This window comes from Elephantulus edwardii, unplaced genomic scaffold, assembly GCF_000299155.1.
Source record: "Elephantulus edwardii isolate Elephantulus edwardi_28Jun2011 unplaced genomic scaffold, EleEdw1.0 scaffold00086, whole genome shotgun sequence".
Lineage (NCBI taxonomy): Eukaryota > Metazoa > Chordata > Mammalia > Macroscelidea > Macroscelididae > Elephantulus > Elephantulus edwardii.
In genome coordinates, this window is record NW_006399836.1 from 10,827,504 (window position 1) to 10,833,273 (window position 5,770).

General features: G+C 49.5%; 1 pseudogene; it reads left to right on the plus strand.

The window, feature by feature from the left end:
* The window catches only part of LOC102865936, a 1,511-nt pseudogene extending 609 nt beyond the window's left edge, over nucleotides 1-902 (plus strand).
* Nucleotides 903-5,770: the final 4,868 nt, after the last annotated feature.

Here is a 5,770-nt window from a genome sequence, read left to right on the forward strand (position 1 = left end):
AATAGAATTGTGAAAGTGTTGATATTTTAAAAGCAGCAAAGATTTATCCCCCTGGCCTGTTTGATTCCATTTTTGACCAAAGCTTCTCTTTAAACAATTGATATTGGAAAATTGCCATACTGACCTAAAGGAAGGGGGCAGGTATGTAAATCGTCTGCTAGAAAATTGAATAAAATTGCTGAATGTGAAAAAAAAAGAGTAGGAGGCTAAGAAGGTGGTGAATCTCCTGTTCCAGAAAATGCCCAAGAATTTTGGCATCAGGCAGGACATCCAACACAGACGGGACTTTTCCTGCTTTGTGAAATGGCCCAACTACAATCGACTGCAGTGACAAAAGGCAATCCTCTACAAGTAACTCAAACCAGTACCATCAACCAGCTCCCCCAGGGGTTTGACCACCAGACTGCTGCTCAGCTGCTGAGGCTATCCCACATGCACCGACCGGAGGCCAAGCAGGAGAAGAAGCAGAAGCTGTAGGCCAGGGCTGAGAAGAGGGCTGCTGGCCCTGTCCTCCACACAGGGGCAGATACTGTCACCACCCTGGTGGAGAACAAGAAGGCCAGCTGGTGATGATCACACACGTGGACCCCATCAAGCTGGTGGTCTTCCTGCCAGCCTTGTGTCGAAAGATGGGCATTCCCTACTGCATCATCAAGGGCAAGGCCAGGCTGGGCCGTCTCACCCACCAGAAGACCTGCACCACTGTCGTCGTCACACAGGTGAACCCAGAAGACAAAGGCACACTGGTAAAGCTGGCAGACGCCATCAGGATCAATTACAACAACAGGTATGATAAGATGCGCTGTCACTAGGGAGGCAACATCCTGGGGCCCAAGTCGGTGGCCCGCATCGCCAAGTTGCAGAAGGCCAAGGCCACAGAACTCCCCACCAAACTGGGCTGATGTACACACTGACTTTTCTGCACATAAGAATAAACTTATCCTTCCACTATCTACCACTTGGGATTGTTGTTTCTTGTTGTTATGTGCTGTCAAGTCGCATGTGACTCATAGCGACCCTATGTGCAACACCCTAAACCCTGCTCTATCCTGTGCCAACCTCACTGCCTCTGACACATCTACCCCCAATACCCCAGTCACTGAGTCAATCCATCTCATCCAGGGTCTTCCTCTCTTGTTCTGTCCCTTCACCATTCCAAGCATGATGTCCTGCTCCAAGGACTGGTCCCTCCTTGTAACATGTTCAAAGTATGTCAGACGAAGCTTCAGAATCCTTGCCTCCCAGGAGCAGCCTGGTTTCACCCTCTCCAGGACAAACCTGTTTGTTCTCCTGGCAGTCCATGGTATATTCAACACTCTTCTCCTGCACTACAGCTCAAAGGCATCAATTCTCCTTCTATCATCCCTAGTCATTGTCCAGTTTTCTGATGCTTAACAAATGATTGCAAAGACTAAGATCTGATTCAGGCACAACTTGGAAAAAAAGGGGGGAGGGGTAAGAGTTTGGAAAATACAAAAAGAGTAGAAAACTCTCAACAAGATGGAGTGACACAGTGACTGTAACTATGGGCCCAAGCAGGTCAGAGATCATGAAGACAGTGCAGGATAGGGCAGGGTTCAGATTTGCTCTTCGAAGAGTTGCTATGAATTGACTTGATGACACCTAACAACAACAACATAGGGCTCATATTATGTGTGTTTGCAGGCTCCCAGTTTACCACTGTGGACATTTGTTCAGAGGCACCCCAACCTCCACTGGAAAAGGTTCTGTCAAGTATTGAATTGTGTCACAAAAAATATATATGTATATAATAATAGATAGGATAAGTCAGCTGACAGGCACCTCTCCAGAGAACTAAAGAGCAATGACATCAGTCTGGACACTAAGGTGGGCCTGATCCAGGCCATAGTCTTTGTAATTGCTTGCTATGTATCAGAGAGCTGGACAATGATACGGGATGATAGGAGAATTGATGCCTTTGAGCTGTGGTGCAGGAGAAGAGTGTTGAATATCCCATGGACTGCCAGGAGAACAAACAGGTTCACCCTGGAGAGGGTGAAACTGGGCTGCTCCTTGGAGGCAAGGATTCTGAAGCTTCGTCTGACATACTTTGGACATGTTACAAGGAGGGACCAGTCCTTGGAGAGGGACATTATGTTTGGGAAGGTGGAGGGACGGTGCAGGAGAGGAAGACCCTTGATGAGATGGATTAATTCAGTCTCTGGGGTAATGTGGGTAGGTGTGTCAGAGGCAGTGAGGTTGGCACAGGATAGAGCAGGGTTTAGGGCTCTTGTACATAGGGTCGCTATGAGTCGCAAGAGATTTGATGGCACCTAACAACAACATAATAATACAATGTGGAAGCTGTGTAACAATTCCCTCATGACCTGATAAACCATTTTAAGAGGAAAAAGGATGGAATGCAACATCCCTTAATCCCATCACAGCCCTGATTTGATGTAAAGGGAGTTTCCATGGGGATATAAATGGAGGGAAGCAAATCTAGATTAAGAGACCTTAGTCTCACTCACAAAGAGCTGCCATGAGTGGAAGGTGTCTCTTTGGGCCCAGGCCCCTGGCTCAAGGAAGCTCCTTGCCACTAGGGAAGACAAGACATGCAGAGATATCCAGGGACTGCCAGACCTCCAGAGACTGAGGAAAACAAGAACTTGCCTCCAGAATGGACAGAGGAAGGGCCTTCCACCTCCTGCCACCTTACTTTTCCCACCACGTGCATGAAAAACAACAGCGATGAGCCTCTGGGCAGCTCTGCCTAGCACCGAGCCTGGCAGAGAAATTACTTGCCTGGAAGCCCCTGCCAGGCACTCCAGTCGAACCTCCAGTACTCCAAACTCAGGGCCTCCCCTATTGCCTCTCAGTCCCACCCCAAAGACGGGGCTTTGGAGTGCCAGAGGAGCTGGAATGGCTCCCAGGGGTCACCATGAGGTCTTAACCCCTGAGCCACACTGCCATCTCTCAATTCATCACCTGCCCCATCACCATCTGCTGCCACAGGAAACCCTAAATAAAGCCTCTGTGCCCTCCTGACCCCACTCTTCAGGATCCACTGTTCCCCTCGGCCCCATCTCTCATCTCCACCCCACACCGGCTCCATCGCACACCTGTGCACCCACCTGTGGCTGCTCCCACCCTAATCACACACACATTCTTGAGGCCCCCTGTCCCTTGCTCAAATATAACTTAGTAATAAAACTCTTCAAGTTCACAAAGTCAAGACTCAACCTCGGTAAGCCACCACACTTACAATGAATTTGCCCTCATGTCTTCTTACCTGTGGGCTCATGCCTGGGTTGAGGATATTAAACAAAAAAATGCAAGCTGGTCAGTGGTCAAGTTCATGGGGCACCTTCTGAATTTTGTACCCTGTGCACAAAAATCTATACGAAATTAAGAGATTCACCCTAGTAACAAGGCATTAGAAAGCAAAAACAAGTCAACAAGCCCTCGCTTCATCAATACTCGTTCTGTAACCTGGGACATCTTTCAGCACTCCAAGCCTCAGTTTACTCATCTGTGAAATGGGACTTTGTCAGGAAGGTAATGCGCAACTGCTCATAAGCATTGGACACAGAGCATAGCCAATAGTCAGGGCTCAGGGGACGTGCACGGTGATGTCTCTTTTGCCTCTCTCCCTACAACACTCCATTCATTGACAGCAAGAACCACAAGGTCTAGCTGTGGATCCCAGACTTCTTCACAGCATCTGGCAAGCTGCATTCCCAGCATCTGCAGGATAAAATCCACAGCCTTCAGAGCGAAGTTCAAGGCCCCTCCCTGACATGACCCTGACTGCTTGTCGTCCGGCACCTCTCAGCCATCCTCCAATGCACAGGGCCCTCAGACTGCTCCATTCCTGCCTCTTTCCTCCTTTCCAACTTCACACTCCTTTCTTGGCCTGGTGATCTGCAAATTCATCTCAGTCCTCAAGCTCCTTCACATGGTTCCCTCAGCCGTGTGGCCTTCCCACCACCGTAGCGGACTCTGTCACCCCCAGGACACTTGGTACAACCCTCTCAGCAACACGTACCAAACTGTTTCGTTAGCTGTTTGCCCGCTGTCTCCCTCACTATCCCTCGGAGCCTACAGAGGGCATGGGGCTGTGCTTTCCACCCCTAGTGAACTTAGGAAATGTTTGTTGAATGAATGAATGAATCATTCCTGACCACTCAGTCTCCAGGGGCCAAATTGTGGTGAGTCACTTACGTCCTGCAAATGCCACGTGGCCAGAGTGGTGACCTCCTCTCTCTGCAGTCACTGCCACCAGCTCCAGCCCAGAGCTGTATCCCTGGGCCTGAGTGCACCCAGAGAGCCTTCCAGGGCTGGCCCGGGATCTGCAGCTGGCACGCTGCTCAGCACTGCAGCTCCGGGAGCTGAGTGGCCTGCAGGGAGCTCCCCTTTCTCTCCCAGCCCTGCCGCAGAGGTCTGCAAGGATATTCAGCTGGATTGACAGAAGTTCTTGGCCAGGCCCTGGGCTCAGCGTGGGGACAGAAAGGAGGACATGACCCAGTCCCTGCCTTTATGCGTAAAGGATGGTAATGCTAACAGATGCCTGACTACCCTATTCAATCCACCACTGATGATTCATAGAGAGCCTGCCAGTTCAGCTCGTCTCTGCCACGTCTCATCACCTCTCTGTGCCTCAGTTTCCTCCTCAAATGTGGATGGAAAGACCAACCCCATCTGATACCAGCACGGAACCAGTAAACTATGTAAATTGCTCCATAACTTATTGTCCCTGAACCAATGTCACTGCTGTTGTTTATTGTTTTTAGTATAACGATCATGAGCAGCTGAGCCCCGCTGCTCCCCAGCCACGGTGGCTTGCACGTAGTAGGCGTTTAATTGATAGTTGATGCATTAACACGCAGTTGAGGCGCAGGGCGTGACTCGTTATGACTTGGGGAACAGCGCCATCGTCTGGCCAGAACTCAGAACACGCGGGTCCCCTTGTAAACAGGGACTTTGCCAGGAGGCAGCCGCTAGGAACCTGGCAGGGGTCGTTCGGGAACAAACCCAGGGAAAAAATCAGTCCTGTGCAATGAACAAGAAGTATTTTCTTCACGCTGAGAAGTGGTGCAAATTCCAAGTACAGAGTGCAAAAAAGGGTGTGAAGCAACGCTGGGGTGATCCCTCTGAAAAGGGGTCTTTCCCAAGGACCCCAAGTGCCACCAAGGAGCAGTCCAGCCGCACATGCAGGTGAGGTGGTCTGGCCAGGTCCTGCAGGAATCACGTGATTCTTCATCTCCGCACACTTGAATGTGGCTCTGCCACTCACCAGCTGTGTGACCTTGACCGGATGGATGCCCTCTCTGGGCTCCAGTTTCCTTGCCAGCACAATTAGGATACAACCTGGGCAGGTACCACTTCAATGAAATGTTGAGAAGGTCAATGAGAAAGCAAAAGCATGACTAGCTGATAAGTTTAGAATTATTTATACACACGATTTGTGGGCATCACTGCCACTCACCATGTTAGTAACAGCTGCTGTTTATTGAAGGAGCACTTGAGGTGCAGTGGGTGGGTTAGGCATTGTGCTGCTAACCCAATTGTCCTCAGGTAAAAGAAGACACAGGATCCTTCCATTAAAATTTACAGCTTAAACAACTAGACTAAGAAAGTGTGGTACATTCACATGATGGAATACTATGCAGCACTCAGGAGCAATGATTTTGAAAAGTTCTATATAACATGGAAGAGGCTATGCTGGGTGAACTAACTCAGTCTAATAAGGACAAATACTGCATAAGACCATTATTGTAAAAACAGAGGGGTCACTAATGTTGTTGTT